We start from the raw sequence: 13,272 nt of genomic DNA on the forward strand, positions 1-13,272 counted from the left end.
CCTGGGACTCCCTCTCTAACAGCACTGTGTGTGTACTTACACCACATGGACTGCAGCCTTTCAAGAATGTAGCTCACCACAATCTTCTCAAGGGCAACTAGGGATGGCAATAAATGCTGGCCAAGCCAGTGATGCAGAAATACAGAGCAGAAACATTGGCTAAGAACTAATAATCTAATTCTTTCTCAACTTTGATGCTTTTTTATTCACTCAGGAGATGTAGTCATCCATGAAAAGGCCTTCTTTTATTGTCCATCCCCAATTGTGAACATAGCCCAGTCCATCACACAAACCAGCCTCCCATCCATTGACTCTGTCTACACTTCCCACTGCCTCGGAAAAGCAGCCAGCATAATCAAGGACCCCACGGGCTCCGGACATTCTCTCTTCCACCTTCTTCTGTCGGGAAAAAGATAAAAAAGTCTGAAATCATGTACCAACAAACTCAAGAACAGCTTCTTCCCTGCTGGCATCAGACTTTTGAATGGTCCCGTCACACATTAAGCTGATCTTTCTCTACATCCTATCGGTAATTGCAACACAATAGTCTGCACCCTATCCTTTGCTTCTCCCTAACTACTCTATGAACGGTATGTTTTGTCTGTAACAGCTCGCAAGAAACAATACTTTTCATTGGATCCCAATACATGTGACAATAAATTAATTCAATAATTCAAGTCAATTCAATTTCCCTTGAGAAGTTGGTGATGGAGGTCTTGTGATGCAGTGAGTAGCATGGGTTCAAGTCACACTCCAAGGCCAGAATTTGATGTTGCTCAATCGGGCATGTGGCCAACCTGGACTCACGTGAAATTGTGCAAGCAAATGTCAATCACATGCCTCGACATCATGGCGCCATCGGGCAACCTTACAGTCAGTGGGCACACATGGGTGGCAGATGAAAGGCAGCACGGTGACACAGTGGTTAGCACTACTGCCTCACAGCACCAGGGACCCAGGTTCAATTCTGGCCTCGGGTCGCTGTCTGTGTGGAGTTTGCACGTTCTCTCTGCATCTGCGTGGGTTTCCCCCGGATGCCCCAGTTTCCTCTCACAGTCCAAAGATGAGCAGGTTAGGTTGATTGGCCACGTGAAATTGACCCTAGTGTCGGGGGGTTAGCAGAGTAATTATATGGGATTACGGGGATAGGGCCGAGGTGTGATTGTTGTCTGTGCAGACTCGATGGGCTAAATGGCCTCCTTCTGCACTCTAGGGATTCTATGATTCAATCCTGTTAAACTGCATGACATGTCCCACATGTGCCTTGCCTAGGAGTTGTTACAAGTCATCAGCAGCACCCAGAATTACAGTAATTATTTGATACCAGTGATAATGTTGGTCTACTACCTTCTTTTCAGCACCACTTGCCTCATTTATAAAAATCAAGTGGCTGATTTCTAGGTAATTAAACTGATTAATTTTAATTGCAATTTCCATTTGATTTGATGCCTTACTGCTGGCAGTACATTGCCTATAAAGAAGCAGTGAGTTCCACATTAGTGGGCCTGTTTCAGCTTTGCAAAATCATTAATACTCACTCGGAGCAGAATGCAGTCCAGTATTGCCACTTGGATAAATGAAGGAGGGCCATTAGGGCTACGTCTAGGGAAAAGTCATTTGAGTAGAGTTAATTTGAACTGGCTGGAATTGTATTGTGGAGTGGATTTATTTTACTTGCATATGTCTAATAAAAAACTATTTTCAATAGCCACTCGAAAGGAATCACTTAAAACATATGGAGTATGGTATTTAACAATTAGTGCTTACTTCCATCTAACTGGCCTTGAATTAATATCGGTCAAAGTTTCTTATTCCTTAATTGCTCAGGGCTAAAGAAGTGGGAGTGTGAGACTTTGTGGTGCTGAACTTGAGCATTGCAGAAAAAAAGAGATACCCTGTTGATGCTTTTTGTCTTGCACTCATCAGGACAGAATGTAAGAATGTTGTTGTTCCCTTTGAAATTTAGCATTCTTGCATCTGTCCTGATGAGTACAAAATGAAAAGCTCTAAATGCATGTCTCTATTTTTCATGAGGCTTTGGGTGAGTTTTTCCGGCTCTGGGGCATTTACTTGTTTTGAAGAGACGAGAGGACAGCACTGGTATGAGTTTTAAAATGGTTTTCTTTTATTCAAAAGATCTTAAAGAATTAACATATCAGGAGCAAAAAAGCAAACTTGAAGACTGGCTTCTCGGCCAGGCCCTCTACGAATAAAAAACTTGTACTGAAATGAGCGGAATCTAAGAACTGAACTGAACACGCACATTCTAAAATCAAAATATATTTCAACCCTTATCTTGTTATTGGAAGTGTTTTTCGCATGCTGGCTCTGTCTAGAAAAACAATCCTCACAGCTGCTGTTATGGGAAACTGTTGTTTGCCTGCATTGTTTACCCTTCAGGAATGCAGTCAATATTTAGCTAACCCATCATGCCTTCTGATTTTACATGTAGTCAAGCTAGCTACAATTGTTCAGCTTAGCAGAGTTAGTTAAACCCTACAGTCTAGCATTTAAATATAACTGTGCATAGGCAGAAATATCTTAAGTCTTTGCGTAGACTGAAGCAAACAGGGCGACGCATACAAAGGATCCCTCAGTCCGTGTCCCGCCCGCTACGATTCCCATGGCGGGCAGGACAGGAAAATTCCTGCCTTTGTATTACATGCAATAGGAATTGCTCGACAGGCTGATCCAGGCAAACTGATCATGATGGCAAAGGGCTCAAATTCCAAGGATACCTGTTTAAAAATTGGGAAGCGAGGTATAAGGAAGATACACAGAGTTTTGATTTACAGAAGAGGTCACAGAGGAATTTCTGCATGGGTCAATGAAACTTGAGCCTTGTGCTCAGGGTTTTTACATGTATTTTGCTGAACTGACAGTTCTAACTCACAAAAGGAATTTGAACAATATGGTGGGAAGGGGATTTATCAAAAGGAAGTTTTTTTTTTAGAACTTAGCGGGCTTTTTCAAATTCCGAAACCTCTTAAGGCATTCTTTGTATTTCCACTTATGCAAATAAGGCACAGCATGTGCCCAATTACAAATTCCAACACACATAACAGACCGAGGAGGCGATGGCCGAGTGATATTATCACGAGACTATTAATCTGAAAACTCAGGGTTCTGGGGACCTGGGTTCGAATCCAGCCATGGCAGATGGTGGAATTTGAATTCAATGAACGATATCTCAAATTAAGAATCTACTGATGACCATGAAACCATTGTCGATTGTCGGAAAAACCCATCTGGTTCACTAGAGTTATAGAGGTTTGCAGCATGGAAACAGGCCCTTTGGCCCAACTTGTCCATGCTGCTGCTTTGTTTTTAACCACTAAGCTAGTCCCAATTGCCCGCGTTTGGCCCATATCCCTCTATACCCATCTTACCCATGTAACTGTCTAAATGCTTTTTAAAAGACAAAATTGTACCCGCCTCTACTACTGCCTCTGGCAACTTGTTCCAGACACTCACCACCCTCTATGTTTTGATTTGATTTGATTTATTATTGTCACATGTATTAACATGCAGTGAAAAGTATTGTTTCTTACGCGCTATACAGACAAAGCATACCGTTCATAGAGAAGAAAACATGAGAGTGCAGAATGTAGTGTTACAGTCATAGCTAGGGTGTAGAGAAAGATCAACTTAATGCAAGGTAAGTCCATTCAAAAGTCTGACAGCAGCAGGAAAGAAGCTGTTCTTGAGTCGGTTGATACGTGACCTCAGATTTTTGTATCTTTTCCCGATGGAAGAAGGTGGAGGAGAGAATGTCCGGGGTGCGTGTGGTCCTTAATTATGCTGGCTGTTTTGCCGAGGCAGCGGGAAGTGTAGACAGAGTCAATGGATGGGAAGCTGGTTTGCATGATGGACTGGCTACATTCACGACCTTTTGTAGTTCCTTGCAGTCTTGGGCAGAGCATTGAAAAAAATTGCCCCTCTGGACCCTTTTGTATCTCTCCCCTCTCACCTTAAAGCAATGCCCTCTAGTTTTAGACTCCCCAACCTTTGGGAAAGGATATTGACTATGTAGCTGATCTATGCCCCTCATTATTTTATAGACCTCTATAAGATCATCCCTAAGCCTCCTACGCTCCAGAGAAAAAAGTCCCTGTCTATCCAGCCTCTCCTTATAACTCAAACTATCAAGTCCCAGTAGCATCCTACCACTAATCCACTAATGTCCTTTAGGGAAGGAAATCTGTCACCCTTACCCGGTCTGGCCTACATGTGACTCCAGAGCCACAGCAATATGGGGCGGCACGGTGACATAGTGGTTAGCACTGCTGACTCACAGCACCAGGGTCCGGGGTTCGAATCCCGGCTTAGGTCACTGTCTGTGTGGAGTTTGTACATTCTCCCTGTGTCTGAGCGGGTTTCCTCCGGGTGCACCGGTTTCCTCCCACAGTCCAAAGATGTGTGGGTTAGGTGGATTGGCCATGCTAAATTGCCCTTTAGTGTCAGGAGGGACTGGCTAGGGTAAAGGCATGAGGTTATAGGGATAGGGTCTGGGTGGGATTGTGGTCAGTGCAGACTCGATGGGCCAAATGGCCTCCTTCTGCACTGTAGGATTCTATGACTCTCAACTGCCCTCGAGCAACTAGGGATGGACAACAAATACTGGACAGTCAGCGATGCCTACGTACCATGAACAAATAAAAAAACTTTAAAATAAACATGAGCAAATTGGAAAATCCACTTGATCAGTAGGTAGGTCAGCCAGAGAAATATGGACCAACTCGGCTCACTTGTTATCCAACATGGACCATAATATCCATTTACTTTCCAAGGTTTCTTAAACTAGGAAACATCCTAATTTCAGTGGGGAAGATGTGTCAGCTTCACGACAAGTCTTCCCACAAACTTCAGACAGATCTTTAATTAAGGTATGTTTGAGTCCAAATTTATTGTCTTGATCTCTGACCTGTTATCTTTGTAAATACACCTTAACTGGGAAATAATGCTGTTTTATTCATCTCCATGAATCACAGGATTAAAGTTTTTGAACTCTCTACATGAAACCTTATACATGCATCATAGCAGGGAGCCCAAACTAACAGGATTGCTTTACTTAAATTGCAAAATCAAAATGTTGGTTTTCTCCCAATGCTTCAAGCACAGCTTTAGCTATTAGAATACATCAATCACTTTGGGTGTGTGTTTTTTGGAGCCTTGTGAACTTATGACCTCTTCCTTTTGAGTACTGATCCACACACTCATCAGCAAAGAAATATTTACCTCCATTTGCACCTTGCATTAAGGTAAAGTCGGCAAGTCCTAGATGACCATAGGCTGTGACTGGTGGTGGGTGATTAACCTGAGGATCACCACACCTCAGGCGAAGGGCAAGGCTGAGAAGGCAGGACCTTCATGAATAATCTCAGCCGGTATGAGGAGTGAACCCGTGCTGTTGGCGTCGCTCTGCATCACTAACCAGCTGTCCAGCCAACTGCATAAAACTGACCCCACTACAACATCTACTAATGATCATCTTTCATCAGAATTATTTTTGGCATGTTGTCACAGAGTGAGCTATTACTGTGGAATGAATACTGATTAAGAGACATCCCTGATGATTGAAAGATTCTCACAACTGGGCTCTTTAGTTTATGAAGGAGATGACTTCCTACAGTTACCAAGTTTAACAGGAGTACATAACTGCTTCCCGAAGTAAAAATCCAGTTTGGATCTCTTTCCAGAGTACAGAGCAGTGAATCTCCTTGGAATATAAATCTGGTATGGCAGCAATATTTTCTTTTAATATTCATTCATGGGTGTCCCTGGCTGGGCCTATCCCTAATTGCCCTTCAGGGGGCAGTTAAGAGTCAACCACAGTGCTGTAGGTCTGGAGTCACATGTAGGCCAGACCAGGTAAGGATGGCAGATTTCCTTCCCTAAAGGACATTAGTGAACCAGATGGGTTTTTACAACATTTGACAATGGTTTCATTATCATCATTTGACTTTTAATTTTGGATTTTTAATGAATTCAAGTTTCACCGTCTGTAGTAGTAGGATTTGAACCTGGGTCCCTAGAGCGTTGCCCTGGACCCCTGGATTACTAATCCACTGACAATGCCACTATGCCACTGCCTTCCTGTTGGTTTGCAGAGTCCTCCATGCCAAGCACCCTTGCTTTGCAAACACAACCAATCTTAAAAGCAAATTACTGCAGATGCTGGAATCTGAAACAAAAACAGAAAGATCTGAGAACAAAAAAAGTCTCTACACTTCCCGCTGCCTCGGAAAAGCAGCCAGCATAATTAAAGACCCCACGCACCATGGACATATTGGGCGGGATTTTATGGCCTCACTCGGGCGAGACCAGAAATTCCCACCCGGGGTCAATGGAGATTTCCATTGTTGGGCCCTCACCTGCTCCGATTCCATGCAGGCAAAGTGGTAGAGTTCCGACCACTCTCTTCCACCTTCTTCCGTCGGGAAAAAGATACAAAAGTTTGTGGCCACGTACCATCCGACTCAAGAACAGCTTCTTCTCAGCTGCCATCAGACTTTTGAATGGACCTACCTTGCATTAAGTTGATCTTTCTCTACACCCTAGCTATGACTGTAACACTACATTCTGCACCCTCTCCTTTCCTTCTCTATGTACGATATGCTTTGTCTGTATAGCGCGCAAGAAACAGTACTTTTCACTGTATGTTAATACATGTGACAATAATAAATCAAATCAAATTGCTGTACTGCATGCTGTTTATGGCATAGACCTGTCAACAGGTGACACAGATGCCACAATGACAGCTTTGGAGTTGGATGGATAATTTCCTCAAAGTCCCACTTTAAAAAAAATTCCACCCAACAGGGAGATGTGAAGATGGGAAAACATGGATTTCCTGGGTCAACTCTACCGCATATCCATTGATGTAGGTATTACCAACCTTGGCCATGCCATGACAAGGGCAATGTCAATTTCCTCTTCAGCAGTGCCAAGCAAACAAGAGCAGGATGGTCATTTGAAGTAAAAACAGAAAATGCTGCAAATACTCAGGTCACGCAGCATCTGAGAAGAGAAAAACAAGAGTTAACGCTTCTGGCTGATGAAAGGTTGATTACTGCTAATTGACCATTATCTCATCATTTACAGGGTATTTAGGCTACTAATCATGAGACTTGGCTTTTTGTGATAAACTGGCTTGTGTTTGCCTCACAAATGCAGCAACTTCACAACATTCAATGTATCTCAATGGCGAGTGAGGCAGAAACTGAAATATGGAGCGTCAAAGCTCAGACAACTTTTAAATGCCAGTACATCTGTGAGCAATGTATATGGCACAACCTGTTCCATAGTCATAGAGTCATACAGCACAGAAAAGGCCTTATGACCCATCCCTCATACTCAGGTGAACAGAGTGGAAAGCAATAAACAAAAAGATGCAAAAGCAAGCTCATATTCAGGGAAATTAACTTCCATCATTTTTTACTACTGGACCTTAGTAAATGTATTAATATGCAAGTTTTGGAAATTAGGATAGCTTAGAATATTCATAGAATTCCTACAGTGCAGGAGGAGGCCTATCGAGTCTGCACCGACAACAATCTCACCTAGGCCCTATCCCCATAACCCCACGCATTTACCCTGTTAATCCCCCTGACACTAAGGGGCAATTTAGCATGACCAATTAACCTAACCCGCACATCTCACCGGAGCACCCGGGAGAAACCCATGCAGACGCGGAGGGAATGTGCAAACACTATACAGTCACCCAAGGCTGGAATTGAACCTGGGTCCCTGGCACTGTGAGGCAGCAGTGCTAACCACTGTGCCACCGTGCCACCCAAAAAACATTAGCTGATTAATAGTCTGGCAACAATACCACTAGGTTATCGCCTCTCCCTGTGTAGGCTTGTATCACTTACAATGGCAGGTAATATTTCTTCCCAGTTATCAAGAAAATGAGGACACGTCTGTAATAGATTGGATAAACTCCTCAATAATTAAATAAATTACTGCTCTTAGACATCACATGGAAAACATTCTCTGTGCAGATAAACAACGTGGAACAATTGAACTGGTGAAAAATTGGCTAAAATCCAAATTGGGTGGAGAATTTACCAAAACTACAAGATAATCCTGTGAGTATTTGAAAGGTGCAATTGGAAGCAACAAACAAGAGTGTAAAAACACTCTTTGTTCTCACATGAGAGAAAACAATTAGGCCATGATAATAATTGTTGCATTCATTGATAAAACCAAATACATATTGCCAATGCATGCATCAACACAAGTTAAAGAAAAGGCCATGAGACCATAGGGGCAAAGTCTTTTATTTATTTTTTTCCCCAAAGAGATTGTCTGTTATAAGTATGATCTACTGGTTAAGAGTGGTTAGCACTGCTGCCTCACAACGCCAGGGACTTGGGTTCGTTTACCAGCTTGGGTCACTGTCTGTGCGGAGTCTGCACGTTCTCCCCGTGTCTGCATGGGTTTCCTCCGGGTGCTCCAGTTTCCTCTCACGGTCGGAAAGACGTGCTGGTTAGACGCATTGGCCATGCTAAATTCTCCTTCAGTGTACCCGAACAGGCGCCGGAATGTGGCGACTAGGGGTTTTCACAATAACTTCATTGCAGTGTTAATGTAAGCCTGCTCCTGTCACTAATAAATAAACTTACACTATCCTCGGTATGACTTTCAATCAAATACGGATCCAGGACTCAATGAACTCATCTAATTCATCAAACCGATTGTACAGTTGAAAAATAATTTGCATAATGTTATATAACACTGAAATATTACTTAAAAGTAAGGAGCCTTATATATGCAACTAACTATCCGAGTATAAGATAATTGAGCCTCTATCAGCTTGCACCAGATACAAATCTTCAATTAATGTAGAAAGCTGAGAAGCTTTCCTGACTGAGACTGAATTATTTATGCTCAACCCATCCCTGCCTCAGGCAGGTCACGGGGCCTTTTCTGCACTTAAAGAAAACTACACCAAATTATTTCTTAAATTTTCATCTGACGTAGGAGTCACTGAAAAACACAACTGGTTATTTCTGCTGTTCAAAAAGAAAAAAAATACTTTTATAACCATGAAACCTCTGCAAATAAAATGCAAATTGTGCCAACCAGGAATTGATGCAATCTGTTAGAATATTACCTATTTAAAAGTTCTACCTTGCCACCTCTGTGGACTCTCGGTGACCCATTGCGCTGTCCAACAACTGCCCAACATTAAGTCCTGGTGAGTCACAACTTTCGTAACTAAATTTCAGGATGACGTAAGCCATCCCTTGTTGACCTCCACCCCTACGGCAGCACGATAGCACAGTGGTTAGCACTGCTCCTCACAGTGCCAGGGACCTGGGTTCGATTCCTGGCTTGGGTCACTGTCTGTGTGAAGTTTGTATGTTCTCCCTGTGTCAGCGTGGGTTACCCTCTTGGTGCTCCGGTTTCCTCACACAGTCCAAAAGACGTGCTGGTTAGGTGCATTGGCTGTGCTAAATTCTCCCTCAGTGTACCCGAACAGGTGCCGGAGTGTGGTGACTAGGGGATTTTCACAGTAACTTCATTGCAGTGTTAATGTAAGCCTGCTTGTGAAACTAATAAATAAACTATAAACTTGATAGCAACCTCCCCTTCATTGAAATCCTTCAAATTTCTCTGCCATCTTCAAACATGATTACCTCAATGGTCTCTTAATTGGCCTTCATTCCCCAGAAGCAAACTACAACTCTGTTCCATGTGTTCCATTTAGCATTAAATCCTGCTCGCCCTTCAACCTCACTCGATGTTGAGTCTGGATCTTCTATTTAAAAATCATTGCAATCATCTGATTAATTCTGCTATGCTTGTGCAATTTACAGCAAACCACTTTACCTCAGAACCTCTCTCTTCAACGTCAGAAACCAAGCCCATCTGCCCAAGCTCAAGAAGTCCATGGACAAGAATCTACTGCTAAAATTGAATGGAGGGAGACACGTGTAAGAAATTCAGTGTGGCTTCGACCCCCTTCATGAAAGCTGTTGTGGATGAATCTGTCGAGATGGTACCCAAATGGGGGCCAGCAAAGCAACATTGGCATGGCGGTTATCAAGGGGAACAGTATTAGCATGCCAGAAGCCTTAGAATTTGTAGTGTGAATTCAACTCTAGTCCTGAAAACATGGCATGGACACACGCCAGTGTGAAGCTGAGAATTTTGCCCTTTGTTTTTCTGGTTAAAGATGGAAATTGTATCATTTGTTAATGAGGTGCAAGCTGCCATTTTTTTGGAATAGGTTATTGGTACTTTTAGAGGCAATGAATATGGTTTTAATGAAACAAATCACTCCAAAATCCCATCTCTCTGAGCAAGCTTGAAGTCACACGCCCAAATCTCTCTCTTCCCTTGACACTCATTTTGTTCTTCCCATCTATTTACAAAGCATGTGGGGACTGTTTCATAGAATCAAAGAATCATACAGTGCAGAAGAGGCTCTTTGGCCCATTGAGTCTGCACTGACACGTGAGAAGCACCTGAACTTCTACCTAATCCCATCTACCAGCACTTGGCCCATAGCCTTGAATGTTATGTCATGCCAAGTGCTCATCCATGTACTTTTTAAAGGATGTGAGGCAACCTCCCAGGCAGCGCATTCCAGACCATCACCACCCTCTGGGTAAGAAGGTTTATCCTCACATCCCCCAAAACCTCCTGCCCCTCACCTTGAATCCATGTTCCCCTCGTGACTGACTCTTCTACTAAGGGGAATAGCTGTTCCTTATCCATTCTGTCCATGTCCCTCATAATCTTGTACACCTCGATCAGGTTGCCCCTCAGTCTTCTCTGCTCCAACGAAAATGACTCAAGCCTATACAACCTCTCCTCATATCTTAAATGTTCCATCCCGGGTAGCATCCCAGTGAATCTCCTCTGCAATCACTTCCTTTGTGTTAAAGTACTCCATAAATAAAAAACACTGTTCTTCTTTGGTTTCCCTCACCAGATAGCATTCTGAAATAAAAAGGACGTGCCAGAAGTTCACCTCTGCACTGGACTACTTTGCCCTTTTACTGACTACTAGATTGGCCCCATTACAGTCTTAGCTCTAGAGGAAAATTAACCTTCATACAGCACCTTCTCCCCTCAACAGAGGGGAGGATTCATTAAGGTGATTTAGTAAAGAGACATAAGATTCCTGTGAGGTGACTTTGCGTTGACATCGTGTACCCGATCATACCACCTGCCTGATGAGAGGCCCAAGCCATTTTGAGGACGAGGCCGGACCTTATTTTCATTTGATAATTGAGACAGCACTGATGGGCAGCTATTAGTCAACCGTGGTTGGAAAGTCTAGCAGCTCCCAGAAGTAACTTGTTAAAGGAAGGAAGGTAATTGATGGGGTAGTGGAGTGGGATTGGGCATGGATGTCAGCAGTGTGCATAACCACATTTACATGGGGTCAGGAGAATTGCATCAATTGAACAATCCATAGCCGAGGTTTTCTGGCCATCATTAGTTTAAAGTTTATTTATTAGTTTATTTATTAGTATGTTGTACAAACTTGTTTTTTTTAACCTCTGTAGTGAATAAAGACACAAAGTTGACTTTAAATACTTAAACAAAATTTCCTTTACTCTGTATCTACTTAAACAACAGTAAATACTTGCATGCATAACAAGTTACTTTACTTAACTTAAGATTGATTTTCACTTGCAATTAAAACCTGGCCAGATTTTGTTGTCACATGGAGTCAGTTTTTTGCTCTCTTCTTCCAGATGTTGTCTCTCCTTGTGAGCTTGGTGCCCTGGTTCTTCACACTGCCTTTCTGAACAAGCTCTTTGTGTTAGCAGAGTTAAAATTCCAAAGGTTCCTCAGTGACCAGACAATGAACTGATCAGAAACCCCAATTGCATTGTTTGATTAGGCCAATCGGATAGAGTCAGAGTAGTGATATTGATCACTCCAGACCCCATAATATTTAGGCCTCTTAAATGCATATTGTTTACATTCCAGTGCCCAGATAAGGAGCACCGGCTCCAAAGGTCTGTAAAGAACTCCTCCCTGCCAAGGACAAGCGGTTACACCTGACATCTTGTGTCCTCTGACAAGCTCCAAGCCACTGGCCGCAAGAAATCTCAGCACAGTGAAAAAACAACTTTAGCCAAACTTTAGTTCAAAAAAATTGAACATCTTTCAGCATGTTAAAAGTTAAAACTCTGCAAGACTATTCAGGCACAGGTGTCACAAGTAGGCATACATTAACACTGCAATGAAGTTACTGTGAAAATCCCCAAGTCGCCACACTCCAGCACCTGTTCGGTACACTGAGGGAGAATTTAACATGGCCAACACACCTAATCTTTTGGACTGTGGGAGGAAACCGGAGCATCCAGAGGAAACCCATGCAGGCATGGGGAGAACATGCAGACTCCACACAGACAGTGACCAATCCAGCAATTGAACCCAGATCCCTGGTGCTGTGAGACAGCAGTGCTAACCACTATGCCACCATGTTGCCCCATTATTTTAAACTGGTGATAATCTTTGCAGAATTGATTTTCATGGCATTGTTTAATCTGAGGAGGGAGAGGGTGTGGGGAAGAGTTTAATCACATTTGCGCTGCACTTTCAATGCTGAGCCATATGCACAGACAGGAACTGCCACTGGTATGCTTCTCTGCTACGGTTCATTACTGGGGAGCAAAATGGACAGCATGGTGGTACAGTGGTTAGCACTGCTGCCTCACAGCACCAGGGGCCTGTGTTCAATTCCCGGTTCGGGTCACTGTCTGTGTGGAGTTTCCACATTCTCCCCTTGCCTGCGTGGGTTTCTTCCGGGTGCTCTGGTTTCCTCCCACAGTCCAAGGATGTGTGGGTTCGGTGGATTGGCCATGCTAAATTGCCCCTTAGTGTCAGAGAGACTATCAGGGTAAATACGTGGGGTTATGGGAATAGGGCCTCGGTGGGATTGTTGTCGGTGCAGACTCGATGAGCCAAATGGCCCCTTTCTGCACTGAAGTGATTCTATGATTTTATGACCAGCAAATAAGTTTGGAAACTACTCTTTACAACACCAATTAAATTGGTTTAGAACATAGAACATTACAGCACAGTACAGGCCCTTCGGTTCTCGATGTTGCACCGACCAGTGAAACCAATCTAAAGCCCATCTAACCTACACTATTCCAATATCATCCATATGTTTATCCAATGACCATTTAAATGCCCTTACTGTTGGCGAGTCCACTACTGCTGCAGGCAGGGCATTCCACACCCTTACTACTCTCTGAGTGAAGAACCTACCTCTAACATCTGTCCTACGTAAGA

The 13,272-nt window shown here is 43.2% G+C and overlaps 1 pseudogene across 1 annotated transcript; it reads left to right on the forward strand.

Annotated features, from left to right (window-relative positions):
• Positions 1-4,825: 4,825 nt before the first annotated feature.
• On the forward strand, positions 4,826-10,103 carry LOC144497775 (small nuclear ribonucleoprotein G pseudogene; annotated as a pseudogene). The gene is made up of 2 exons (XR_013498567.1): positions 4,826-4,886; positions 9,828-10,103. The product of XR_013498567.1 is annotated as a small nuclear ribonucleoprotein G pseudogene (transcript).
• The last annotated feature ends 3,169 nt before the right edge of the window (positions 10,104-13,272 follow it).

The sequence above is a fragment of the Mustelus asterias genome, chromosome 8 (assembly GCF_964213995.1).
Source record: "Mustelus asterias chromosome 8, sMusAst1.hap1.1, whole genome shotgun sequence".
In the NCBI taxonomy this organism is placed as follows: Eukaryota; Metazoa; Chordata; class Chondrichthyes; order Carcharhiniformes; family Triakidae; genus Mustelus; species Mustelus asterias.